General features: G+C 43.4%; 1 non-coding gene across 1 annotated transcript; it reads right to left on the bottom strand.

Moving 5' to 3' along the window:
* Nucleotides 1–6,534: 6,534 nt before the first annotated feature.
* On the bottom strand, nucleotides 6,535–6,607 carry trnar-ccu (transfer RNA arginine (anticodon CCU)). The gene has a single exon. It is a non-coding gene; the product is annotated as a tRNA-Arg (tRNA).
* Nucleotides 6,608–13,969: the final 7,362 nt, after the last annotated feature.

Here is a 13,969-nt window from a genome sequence, read left to right as displayed (position 1 = left end):
GGACAGGGAAGAAAGGGGATTTAAGACTGTGGAAATGCGCTCACCATGTCTCATCAGGATACAGCCATGTTCTAGCAGTGAGTGTATTTATAAACAGTTTCCTTTGCAATAATGACAGAAAGCTGGCTGTCTAAAAGTGCTAGCAGGAGATGGCTCAGCACACTTGTGATGCCCACGCTGCTAGAAATCACGCCAGATGGGACTCGAACCCACGAGCTTGAGCTTAGGAGGCTAGTGCCTTATCCATTAGGCCACTGGGGGTGCACTCAGTGTGCTGCATATTATTCAGTCTACAGCTGATCCATTGTGACCTGCAGCAGAATGAGGAAAATGTCTATTCAGCTCCTGAGCTTTGCTCTGGGCTCCACTTTGTTTGAGTGGTGTTTCTGTTGTTCGTGGAGACTCATGAAACCAGACGAGGACCAGAGAGTAACTAAGATGTGGATCACTGGCTCTGGTTACATTAAACATTAAGTCTTTAAAGAGTCTTTAAAGGATCTTTCAGAATTTATACCACAAAGAACAAAGACAGCTCCGAAGGAAAAAGTGGGGTCTGACCCTTTACTAGAAAAGTATAGTGCACAGTATAAAATATTGAATAATATAAGTAAGTATAAAATACTATCACAGCACAAATCAAAATGGGGAAAATGTAGTTCACACACAGTCTATTGAGTTTGAACTCTATTATTCTTAATTTTTACAAACTCTTTAAACCTTCGACTTGCCTGTAAGCTGATTTCTGCTGTTATGATCCCGGTCACACCCACTCCTGTCACATTTCTTCTGTCCCATCTCCCATTTTTTTTAAAATAAAGAAGTTGCAGTGGCCAGTTTGAGGGGGGGGAAATGTGACAGTGATATAATGAGCTATGAATACTCGCATTTATCCACTAATAAGTGAGATAATTTAGAAATGAGTGCTGAGTAATGACGTTATGATTGTGGTGGGGACACAGAAACAAAGGAAGTGCTCTCACTCAGTCATTCCCTTCCTCCAGCACACACACACACACACACACACACACACACACATACACACACATTCATGTACAAAGAGTCATTTGCACACTCAATAAAACTACTGTTCTTCCATATCGCAATTTATCCGAACAAATTAGAGGCTGCGAGCATCCCACAGATGAAATCTCAGTTAGTATCTACCATGCAAATTAAAGCAACGTGGCCCATACTCCATTACACATATCATTATAAACCCCTTTGCCCCACTTCAAAACCCCCGCTACCAATGATCAATCTCACCATGTTGGGGTATAAAATGCAAAGCTGCGAATTAACAAGCAGGCGTGACAGGCTGATTATTGATTTAATGTCAGCGCCTGGACGGCACATACATCTCTGAGGCGCAGCACACTATTAAAATGTCCTAACTAGGGTAATTGCATTAGACACCTTTTTATACCACTTTGTAGGGCTAATCGGCATGTAATAAGGAGAGAGATGAGACAGGAGCCCAGCGATTCGTCGAGACAGCGGCCACGTGATGTCATGTCTGGAGGCGGAAGGTAAAGCAGGAAAGAGGGAAGAATAAAAGAAGTAGAAGGGAACGATTGGGGCTTTAATTTGTGCAGGGTTACAGATTTCTTGCCACTACAGTAGGAAAGGTTAGAACAGAGGTCAAAGGTTAAACAGAGACACGTCAATGTTGGTCTTTGGACTGACCTGATTAAAAACAACTACATTTTGACAGAAGCCCAGAGCGAAGATCAAGATCCAGCCAGCGTGCACACCAGAACATAAAAGCAGAAAACATGTAAGAAGGCCTCCACCCGAGCCCAGCAGAGGCCGGACAACTCATCCTGGACCCACCCAGGCAGCACAAGCACCATGTGAGCCGAGGGTTTCTTACAATTGAAATCTAAAGAGTCCTGCTGACAGATTTATTTAGCAATGTTTCTTTATCAGGCAGAAAAACTAAGTTGCCCAAAGTAGGCTGCATGTATGCGACCCTCGATGTAAAAAGAGTTCGACATCTCTGAGCTAAAAGCTTGCTTCAGTGTTTACAGTTTGGTGTTGTTAGAGTCATGCTAGCTAGAAATTGCGCAAAGGTAGATGTGAAGACAGGCCCGCGTTTGTGTCCGTGAAGTTTGAAGGGCACAAAAACAGAACAGTCCTGTAGGAAGACGAAAAGCATTTTCCCAAGAATTGAAACATCCTTCAACATGTTGACAGCGCTCCAGGCTTGGACCACTTCCTGTCGCTCCCTGAATGAAGATGTGAAACTTCATTATAGAACCCCCCGATGAGGCCTGTGAGGGAGGGAAAACAGAGAAAAGAAAGAGGAGAAGACGAAGAAGACGGGGTGGCCAGGTGCCAGGTGCTCACTGTGACGGGACACCCCATCGCCACGGAGACATGGGTCAGGGGGCATTCGGTGGGAGGGGCTGCTCGGGGCAGGGGGAAGGGGAGGGCGCGTGCTCCGAGCAGCGGGGCGGCCAAAGCTTTGGCATGAATTACCCGCCTGCTGAGCCGGCGCTTTGGAGATGCTGGATGAGAGGTCACGTACTCAGTGGCCCTCAAACGCACACACAGGCTCGCCCGGCAACAACAACAAGGCTCTGTGTGCGCCCGGCTAGTCACAACAGCTATTCTGCATTTAGCACACAAACACTTGTGCGCTCTTGGAGAGGATGAATTAGGTCAGCTCGGTTGGTCAAACAGGACGGCTCGATCCGCAGCGGGGCACTAAACACAAATTATTCTCACTAGAATGCTTTTAATATCAAAGAGGAGAGGGACAATCAGTGGCTGGACCTCCTCCATTTAGACTGTCCCACAGCTCAGCGTGGCTCCATGCAAGGCACCTTGTCCAAAGAGCACCTGGACGCGAGAACAATTCGGGCGAATAGAGCACACTCGGTTTCTGTCCTCGAGTAAACAAGCTGAAATGCTTATTTTTTTTAAATTTTATTTATTTTTGCCCATCTGGGGAACTATGGCGTTGCTACGGTCACCGAAAGGCACAAGAAAAGTTTGTTTAATCTGCACACAGAGAATAAACATTTTAGTTTCTCGACGTGTAATAATTGAAATTTCATTTTTAATATTAACTTCATTAGATAAAATTAATGAGTTTGTTTTTGCGCTTTGAATTTTGGTAATTGGTTGACCTTTGTTTGTTGAAATTGGGATTACAAAGCGCATTGTGTTTTATGATGAAAAATAAAGATGTGGTTTGAATATGAAATGTATATTTTAACAGAGAAAACCTAAATACTTGAACTGCCTATAAAAAAAATTGAGGTTTGTATGTTTTAATGTGTTTTTTTTATGTAGGGGAGAGCGGGGTAAGTTGTCACACGGGTAAGTTGTCACACTGTTCATAACTCCAACACTAGAGGCTCTATCTCAAAAATGAAATAGCCACTTTGTGTGACTTCTTCTTCTATAGTCAACCTCCTGTTCACATGTGGTCAAGACTGCTCTAATCTGAGGTGAGCACATCTTTTTTATTTTTTTGACCTAAAAGGAAAAATAAATCACTTTAAATTTTCTTCAGTACAACTTTGTTAGGTATAGATGTTACAGATTATTATTTTACACAAAATAGAGGAGACATTAACGTGTCTTTTGATACTTCAGCTGATGTGCTATGTTGAGCTAACCCTGACATTTAGCCAAAATTAGCATAAATGTCAGTTTGGGGCAAGTTGTCTCATTAACTTTGGGGCAAGTCGTCACATGTGACAACTTGCCCCAGTACAAATAAATGCTCCAAAAAATTGTGATATTGTAATTCATTTGTATTTGTAATAAGGTTTTTGAAGAAAGGAAGGAGAGGCAGGAATTAAGGAAGGAAGGAAGAAAGTAAGATGGTTCGAAATTATCAACGAAAGACAGAGCGTGGCAGAACACCACCTGACATTATGTTAAAGGCAGTCAGGCAGGTAAAGATGCAGAACAAATCAATCACAAGTATAGCAAAGGATTTTGACATAAATTACCGCACTGCAATTACTGACAGCGGACTACCAACTCCAGAGGACATCCAGCCATATCCAAAAGCTGGCCGCCGAAAACCATCCAGCAAAGGAAGAAAACGACGCAAATCAGCAATTCTAACCGACACGACAGTGAAGCAGCAACTAGAAAAAGAAAAGAATAAGGCTGAATCTAGCAAAAAGCTGTTTCAAAAGAGAGGGACGCGAGGGGGGAAAACATCTGGACCTATGAAGAACAACGCAGCTAAAAGAAGAAAAATAATTCAAGAGTCATCATCAGATGATGAAGAGTGCTTCTGCCTTGTCTGTGTGGAGCCATTTTCAAACAGTCGTCCAAAAGAGACCTGGGTAAAATGCGTAAAATGCAACAAATGGGCCCATGATGCTTGCACCTCAGGCCAGGCAATTTATGTGTGCCAGAATTGTGACTATGAAGTTGAGTCTGATTAATCAGAAATAAGGCATCTGTTTTGTTCAGAGTATAAACATGTTAAGTAAAGCAAGTTATTTGCAGCATTCCATTCAGTTATGATGGATTTATGTGCAAACCAGAGAACATTTGAGTTTAAAGTTCAAACTAAAGTTTTCTTTCTACTTAATGTTTTGATTAAAATGTGTATTGGATTGAAATAATTGTTTTTTTCCAAATTCTCTTGGCATAATTGTTCAAATTTCCAGTTTTGGTTTGAATTTAACAATTAAAATCAATAATCATAATTAAGTATTTGTGTTCATATTTTAAGATAATCTAGTGTGACAACTTACCTGCCGATGGGGCAAATTGTCACAAGTGCACATTCTCCTTTCAACAGTCTACAACTCCGTAATGAGATAAGATATGAAAATGTAATCAATACATCATATGTGCCCGAGACTTCCGTCTTTCATTTGGTGAAACATTTATTACGTTGTGATGTATGGTGCTCAGTAAAAGTTAGTCAGTGTGAAGAGTGTGACAACTTACCCCGCTCTCCCCTACTTGATGTTATAATGCTGATGTTTACAAAAGTCATTTTACAGTTCAACATGAATAATAAAAGGGGTAAAAGAATACGTTTGAAGGCTGCAGTAATGATCCTGTTTTGTTGACCTTAGCTTTGTATCCCACAGACCCACACTGTTGTATATTTAATCAGACTGAGGACTGAAATTCAAAGACTAGCAACGACAGGCTAAATAACCCTCGGTGACCCAAGTTAAACTTGGCAATGGGACTGATAATTTACATATGACAGGGCTGTAAATAAGTGAGAAGGTCATCTATACCAGCGGTCCCCAACCCCCGGGCCTCTGACCGGTACCGGTCCGTGAGTCGTTTGGTACCGGGCCGCGAGAGTTGAGGCTCAGGTGTGAAATGTATAGTTTTCAGGGTTTTTATCAGTTTTGGGCGTTATTTTGTTATCGTTTTTATCGTTTACTCGGTTTTCCTTGGTCTTTTCACGTGTGTTATGAATAAATTTTCTTTTTTTCGGTACCGGTACTAGTTTTATTTCTTGTATTTATCCGCGACGCCTTAAAGGCGGTCCGTGAAAATATTGTCGGGCATAAACCGGTCCGTGGCGCAAAAAAGGCTGGGGACCGCTGATCTATACTGTTAGATACAATCAGGTCCATAAGTTTGTGGACGTTTTTACTTTAGACCATAACATCGTGTTTTAAATCAAATAACTAACATGTGACTGAAGTGCAGGTTGTTGGCTTTACAGCTTTTAGAGCATTTTTTATAAACAGTTCCGCATTTTCAGAGGTTCAAAAGCAATTAGACAATTGAGTTTCAAGACCAGCATGAGTTTTGATTTTGGCATTTCTGATGGTGTCAGATGGGCTGGTCTGACTATTTCAGAAAGTGCTGATCTGCTGGGATTTTCCCACATAAGCATTTCTAGTGTTTACAGATAATGATATAAAAAAGTGAGTGGCAGTTTTCTGGGAGAAAATGCCTTGTAGATATCAGAGGTGAGAGGTGAATGGCCAGGCTGCTTTGAGCTAAAGGAAGACAACAGTAAATTAAAAAAAAAACACTTGTTGCGACCAAGGTATGTGTAAGAGCATCTCTGAAAGCAGCAGAAGTCCGCAATGGGAACCAGTCTCGAGCTATGAACTGGAAATTGAGGCTATAAAACACAAAACTGGACCATAAAATACTGACAAAGGTTCGCTGGTCTGATGAGTCTCAGGGCAAGGTGAATATATCCAAATCAAAGCGTTTCCTTGAACATGATGAGTCCACTGTACTCAAATGGCCTCGGCAGACACCAGATCTCAATCCAATAGAGCAACTTTAGGATGTATTGGAACGGGAGATTCACATCATGTCAACATGGACCAAAATCTGTGATGAATGGTTCCAGCACCCTGTGCCATTAAGAGCTAAGGCAGGGTCCAAACAGATACTAGGAATGACTTGGCCAGTAAGTGCATATATAAACAGTGTCCATTAATGGACACGTTAAACAGTGACCTTAATGACAGAAAGCCCGCTGTCTAAAAGTTCGAGCAGAGAATGGCTTCGATCCATTGACCTCTGCGTTAAGGACCCAGCATGGTTTCACTGGGCCACTCTGCTGGACAGCACCCCAGATGGGATTCGAACCCACAATCCCTGGCTTAGGAGGCCAGTGCCTTATCCATTAGGCCACTGGGGCCACCTTGTGTGTCATCCCTCTATGTGGTTACTGCCCTTTGCTTATCATACCAAAGTGAAGCTGGCCGTCCGAACAAAAATTTTACCCACGCCTGCCTTAGACGAAGGATCTTGTTGGTTGTTTGGGACTTTGAAGCTAACACTGGCTGTAAAAAGAAAAGTCACACTGAAGTAAATAGGTGGTAAATGAAGGCTTTTGGAGCCAGTGAGTAGCTTTAGCCTCTTAGTAAAAATAATCGTGTTCTGATAAGATCATCAGGCAGGCTACCATTTACCATCTTAATGTGGAGTTGCCAAGGTTACACGTATCCAGTGTCAAACGCACAGATGCGAGATCTGACTTTTACTGTGATTCAGGAAAGAAAACAGGAAACAAATTGTGCCTAATGGTGGATCACTGAGCCTCCTCTTCATTGTGACATCGCCGTTAAACTAGAGGTTTGTTTTCGCCAGCAGTATCCGTATGTGATGATCCCACTCCCACAGGAAGAGGGAGAGAGTGGCTGAAGTGAATCAAAGGCCAGCGGCTTCTGTGTCTGCCTCCGTCCGGTTGATTGCCAGAGACGCTGGATCAGCGCCTCCATCATCTGACAACCTGTGAGAGCGACTCATTCATTCAATCCTCTCCTACACACCTCCGGGACCTCAACAACACCTCGCAGCATAATGAATCAAACGCTCTGCCAGGAAAACACAAACCCCCGCATAAACACACACACAGACACGTGCACATGTCGCAGTAATGATTGTCAGCGAAGACAAAAGAAAAGTTTGGTGACGAGTTCATGACTTATTCTGTAAAAGGGAGGGGGGGCTTGTGGATGTGCTGCGGCGAGATTCTGGAGCCATGTAATCATGGCAGGCGTCAACAACGCCATCCTTATTACTGCAGTAATGAAAAGTGAATCAGTCTCACACGGATTCATTTGTTAAAGGCAAATAATTAAGACAAAGGTCCTGCATCAAGCAGACAAATCAGAAAGACAAAGTGTGGTGCGTGACAGTCCTCCCGCGGTGATGCAGGCCTGTCCTTTTGTGTCATGACTAGTCGCTCTCTGGCATTAATCAGAGCGTCGTCCTATCTTGTTAGGCTGAGCTGGGAGATGATAGGGAGACCGCAGGTCTTTAATCAAGGTTAGAATAATCTGCGATGGTAGCTGATTATAAACCTGATCATCAGCAACATATTGTCACCTCCTAATCATCCAAATAAACAGAGAGAGAGGGAGAGAGGGAGACCTGCCCTCAGCCCCCACGTGGAGGAATAAATTACACGCAAACACACACATGCCAGAGCCTTACACATGCCTACATGCATATGCAAACACAATAAATGCATGCATTGCACACACACAGGCACACGGGGCCGAGCGTGCGCGTTCTGATATGCAATCTGCAGCGCGCTGCACTTTTTTTTGTTGTTGTTTTACATGAAATACTTTTAATGCAAATACCACATTTTATGGGGGCCTTTTGAAAATTCTTGCCTCTCAGCGATTGGGAAACGAATGCACCGCGGCTAAGAAAGCCCCAGCTTGAAAGACATCCATCAAGACAGCAGATAAACAATGAAATGGCCCCTCTCAAGTCAATGATAACCTCAACTTCTTTCTAATCTACTTTCATGTGCTTTGTCTCCCCTTTTTTTCCTCTTTTTTATTTACTCCCACTCTTTTATTTCACCTCTCCCAGGGTGAGCCTCTCCTCTTCCTCTTCCTCCCTCTCCTTCCTCCAGAAGCTCATTACCTCGGGACCGAGCGAGATCTCGGCTGTTTTCAACGCAGCAAAAACAAAAAGAAGAAGAAAAAATTATAACACGACCGGCGACGGCACTCGTTAGCAGCCTTGTCAATCATCTTTGGCGCAGGCAGGGTGGAGAAGCAATCGGCGCTGGGGTCAGCGATGAAGATGTTCATTCTCTATTCATCCATCACATCTTTCGGGGAAATCAATTTACAGCGCATCAGCGTCACAGTTGCCTCGACAACAGCGGTGATGTGAGAGTGGAGGGAAACAACTTCTAAGAGAGAGACAGAGGAGAGTGGTGGATTCGTTTAGATACAACCTAATAAACGTCACTCATCTTCTTCTTCTTTGTCTTTTTTCTCCACTATCACCCCACCACCACCACGTTCTAGGTTACATGAATGCTTTGTCCTCTACTCAAAATTACTATTTGCTAATAACTCAAAACTTTAATAGCAACCAAAGCAAAGCATCAACTACCCAATCCTTTGTGGTGCTTTCACTTCCCTGTCCCGTTCAGGAGGTGGCAGGTGACGAGGCGGAGGTTTTGGGGGACGTTGCCGCTCATTTTTAATGTAGTTGTTGCTTTCTCGCAGGTGTCAGCTTCACAGTTCATTAAGGGTGTTTGGTTTGAGGGGGGGGACCTGAAGAGATAGAGGATGAAAGACAGACAGAGATGGAAGAGAGTTAGAAAGTAACTGGCGACGTAAATGAAACACGCCGCCGACGCCGTCCACGTTTGCAGACTTCAGATGAAAACATGGGTTAAAAAAAAAAAGAAAACAGACACTGAGCGACGAGTGTGCGCTGGTCATGGGAAGGCTTTGAGGAAACCTGAAGTGTGAGGTGGAAGACAGGCGAGTAGAGGGGGACGTGACAGAACGAGGAGAAGGATGGAGTGCCAGTTTGTGTGCATGGAAGCGCACAAGCTTTGCCAAAAAAAAGTGGGTGTTTGTGCGTATGTGTGTGTGTGTGCGTGTGTGCTTTCATTCCAGGAGATGTCATGCTGTTTGAGCAAACGGTTCTCCGTTAAGGCCATCCACCGCCTGCTGCCGGCGCCACCACCCCTGCTGTACCCAGCCAGCCTCGTGCCAACGCCTCCGACACCACAGCCGCTGATGCCAGGAGCCCGCCTGCCCCCTCATCTCAGCAGAGCAGATGTCACTCAATTGCCCTCCACCTCACCCCCTCGGAAACTTCACCACCACCACCAGGAGCCGCCGCCACCCTAACAGTCAGCCGAGCCAGCGTGCCAAGCAGGCGACGTGTTAAGAGAAAGTGGGGCGGCGGGCCCGCCGACGGGACGGCAGCAGGCGGGAACGCACAGAGCGGGGAGTGCTGTAGATTTTTCGCGCTCCCGCCAATCGCCCCCCCCGACACCACCCCCGATCCACCCACCTCTCCTTGACAAACGCACGCACATGCCGCATGCACTGGCTCACAAACACATGCGCAGTTCCCCACCCCATTGTAAAAAAAAGAGACACACTTTCCCCTCGTTCTCCCGAGATGACACCCCCTGCAGGCCTTTGGAATATTTTAATTCTGTTTCCTAACTCTTATTATGTGTGGAGTGTGTGACATGTGAATTGTAATTAGTTGCTCTGGGGTGAGCAGAGAGCGAAACCCCCACCTCTTTAAAAAAAAAGAGAGAGAGAGAGAGTGAAAACACTGGAGGGCAAATAATCTTTCCAAACACCCCATCCAATTTTAACCCCCCTCCCCGAGTCACAACCTGGTGTTCCTGTTGCCACCTTCGGTTTACCTACATAGGTGCAGGCCCCCCTCCCCTTTTGTGTTGTTTCTCCATCCAAGCCCGCCATTCTCCTCCTCCTTCGCACCGCCGTGGATCTTATCTGCGAGGGAGGCCCATATCAATAACCCCGCAGCCTCCGCTCCTGCACTACAAAGAGCCCGGGCAACAGGGGCTAGCTGTAAGGATGAAAGATAATGGGATTGAGGTGGTACTTAAATCTCAGCGAACCACTGCAGCTAAGTAATTAGTGGATGGGATCCATACTGGAGGGTTAAGCAGAGCTAATGCCACCCTGGGCGTTGCTGCTGGAGCAAAATTAGCAGTATAGGAATGAGAAAAAAGACAGCTTGCTGCATCTGTCTCTCAATCTATCTGCTAGACAACCTCCAACGTTGGTGAAGCTCTCCAAGAAACCCCAACACAGACAGAAAGAGGCCAGGGGTAGGAAGGTGGGAGGGAGGACGAGGATCAGGGATTGTAATTTCACAGCAGTGTCAGAAGAGCCAGCCGAGGCCCTGTCTTTCCATTGAGGCTTCATTAGGGCGAACAATGGACTTCCCTGCCATCTAATTAGATGAGGTTAATGAGGAGAGGAGGGCCACGGTTGATCCCCACCGTGCAGTCTGAGTCACAGGCGGGGTGGGGGTGGTCAAGGGGTCTTGGGGGCACGAGAGGAGCGTCCCCTTGGAAAGGACGCAATGTACAGTGCACTGTGTGGGCCGCGGCGAGAGTGTAAACTCCATCTAAATCGCTGTATGATTGAATTATTGATTCCTGAAGGGAGGTAATGGGTTGATAACACATTGTATTACATTCACTGTGATTCTAATACGGTTTCACAAATATTACAAAAGAATTAGATATTGAGGGAAATGAGTGCAAGTGAAGACAGCGGAAAAGCAATTATTTGTAATAGCTTACAATACATTTTGCAGGGTGGTTCATGGTGAATGCTGTTCAAGAGCAAATATTAGTCACTTGTTTTTTCTTTAAAAGCTGCAGCAATCCTCTCACATCTCATTGGACTTTTCTCTTTTCTTTGAGTCTCTAAAAATACTGCACACCGGTCAGTTTCTAAAAGCCGGAGCTTTTTGTGATGTTTGGCTTCACTCTGTTCATTTTTTTAAAAAAAATACGAGTGTCACAGCTTAGAATAAAGCTTCTTTGTGGGGAAAAAATCTGTTCCAGCTGCACTATACCTAACATGTAAACTCACAGGAGGCTGTACGGATATGAGGCTAGCATCAGTTTATCAAATTGTTTCACTATCATCCATCCTTGTCACTTATATGCAACGTATGCAAAGCTTTTCCTTCTTTTTTAGTGCATCATTTCAAGAAAGAAATGACGGAGGTGAGTCAGTTAATGACCAGATGCAAGGTATGCCTCCCACCTACTCGACGTAGAAATGAGTGAGGGAGAAGAGTCATTAATGGCTTCACCCTGCTGTCTCTTCAAATTCTTGGGTCTTGGCTAATGGCTGGTCAGACACACATTTCTTTCTTCTAATGTGGTGTAGTTACAAAGATGTAAAATCACAGTCCAAAAATGCAATCATACACAACATGGTGTCATAATAACATCACCGCAGGACGATTGTTAAAAACAACTGGCTTCCTCCTTCCACTAAATTTATTATATCAGTACTGCTATTATAGTTAGCACACACGCTTTATGGATTCTGATCACTAATACAAAATATAATCAGAAAATTATATGATGATGCATTATGTTAGGTGGAAAAATCTGAAATAGCTTAAAGCAGAAACGAAGCACTACACGTATAAAGGCTTATTTACACCATGGAGCTGTAGTCTAAAAAAAATATCAGATTTAACTCTGTCTGTGAAGTTAGATTTAAGAAATAAGTGAGCCATGGGTCTGCAAAAAGCAACGTGAAAGTGAAAGTTCTCAGAGAAGTCTCTCACCTGGGGCGCTTCTTCTAACAGTTCACTGCATCTGCCTCTTCCTGTTCAGTGTTTTTAGCACCGACGTGTCATCTACACTAAGCTGGTGACATCTCGGAGGGACACACCGATCACAGTGTCAATCCCTATTTCGGGTAGGTACCATCAGGCAAGTGCATAATATTACCCGACTAGTTCTGCTGCCTAAGCCTAAATAAATGGCTTGACTGTCACTGTTTCTGAACATTAATGGAAATGAATCATTTTAATCTGGGAATGTAAATATATAAATACTGCCATACTTTCATAATACTCCAAAGTACTCATATGGCAATGCATATTTTAATGGAAACCTCTGAGACTGCCACTTTATTAGCTGTAACAACACAAAAGGGATGTTTTCACACCGAGGCTCATTAATTTCAACTTGTAATACAGTATACAATATGTAATTACATGGACCATTTGGATCATGCTGCATGGTGACTAATGAGTACTACTTTTGGTATTTTAGTTCAGAGTTGCCTTTTTTTGTTACACCAGATCCCCTTCCAGATGCAACCCCAAAGGAGATTTATATCCCTGGCTGGAATTGAACCAGTAACCTTTTACCCACCAAGAAAATGTGTCATCATTTTCAAGAATAAAGGGAAAGACAAGACTATATATACAAACAGGTTTGATAGTGCATTCTAGACTCATTCAAAAACCAGAATCTCCGAATTCCCAGTTAGAATTTTCATCTAATTGTCTGTATGATAAGACGGGCACTTAAACTAAAGTTTTTTATGTTTTATATTTCAATTTTGGATAATATATCAAGAAAGTTAAATATTAGAACAACTTTTATTAGAGCTATATTTAATATATTGGATTACTTGTAATATTAGTACTTTAACTTGTTCATTACTGCTCTTACCTTTGTGGAGCAATTTCCTCTGTTTTGCCGTTTATCATTTATCGTAACAATAAGCACCTTATATTGTTGACACAAGAACACACTGACATCTTAACTCAGTATTTACCTGCCTGTGCAATCTCTGTCGTCATGATACTCTAAAAAATCATCACAATTCAAAGACGAAGATTATACATTTGAAATTAGGGATATCACGTGTACTGTATTGTGGTTTTGTAGTTCCCCTAAGGGAGACTTAATGAGATGAAATGTCTAAGAAGTTTCCCACCACTTTGCCTTTGTCTTTATCATCAACATTTTCAGACCCCAAAAATCAATTTTAAAGGAATCTAAAATAATAAACCAACAAATGCTAAAACCAACTTGTTATCAACACCCAGAAAACCCACCAAAGTGCCAGATTGCTCACAACACAGAATACAGCATGTGAGTTTGCCCGTGATTAACAGCTAATTAAACGGGTGTAAGAGAGAGGGGAAAAGGTGTGCGTGAATTTGCCATTAGAGATGTGCCAGACGAGGGACTGGGTTTATGTATAGATAATGGCAGTTAAAAAGCTTGTGTGAAGAAGAAATAAGGGGTATTTTGGCGCCGTAAAAGCAACAGCTGGCATTTAATCTATGGAAGTGACAGTGAGAAGCAAGCTGTAATGTAAGGAAAGAAGAATGTTTTTAACAAAAGAAAGAAAACTGGTTTCATTTTGCCATTTATACTCTGCTTTTATGCAGTCGTAGGAGGTTCATTCTTCAACAGTAAGCATTTTGTTTTGTGTGCAGCAAAACAGCCCTTTTATGGCGTTCTACATCACAGTGCATTATAGGAGATTTGAGGCAGCACCTGCCTGATCTGTAAGCTAGCAGCATTGCTCTCCAAATGGGACATTACTCCGTGGATGGGTAATGTGATTTTTGTGAACTGGGAGGCAATTTTGAGATTTCAAAAACAATGTCATCACTGCGCATTAGTGAAACCAAGAGATTACACCTGCTGCGGCAGAGCTGACGGTCTAGTTTAGACACACACGTAAAGGCACAC

This window comes from Maylandia zebra, linkage group LG23 (assembly GCF_041146795.1).
Source record: "Maylandia zebra isolate NMK-2024a linkage group LG23, Mzebra_GT3a, whole genome shotgun sequence".
In the NCBI taxonomy this organism is placed as follows: Eukaryota; Metazoa; Chordata; class Actinopteri; order Cichliformes; family Cichlidae; genus Maylandia; species Maylandia zebra.
Note: the sequence above shows the minus strand (reverse complement) of the source record. Positions and strands in the feature narration are given on the sequence as shown.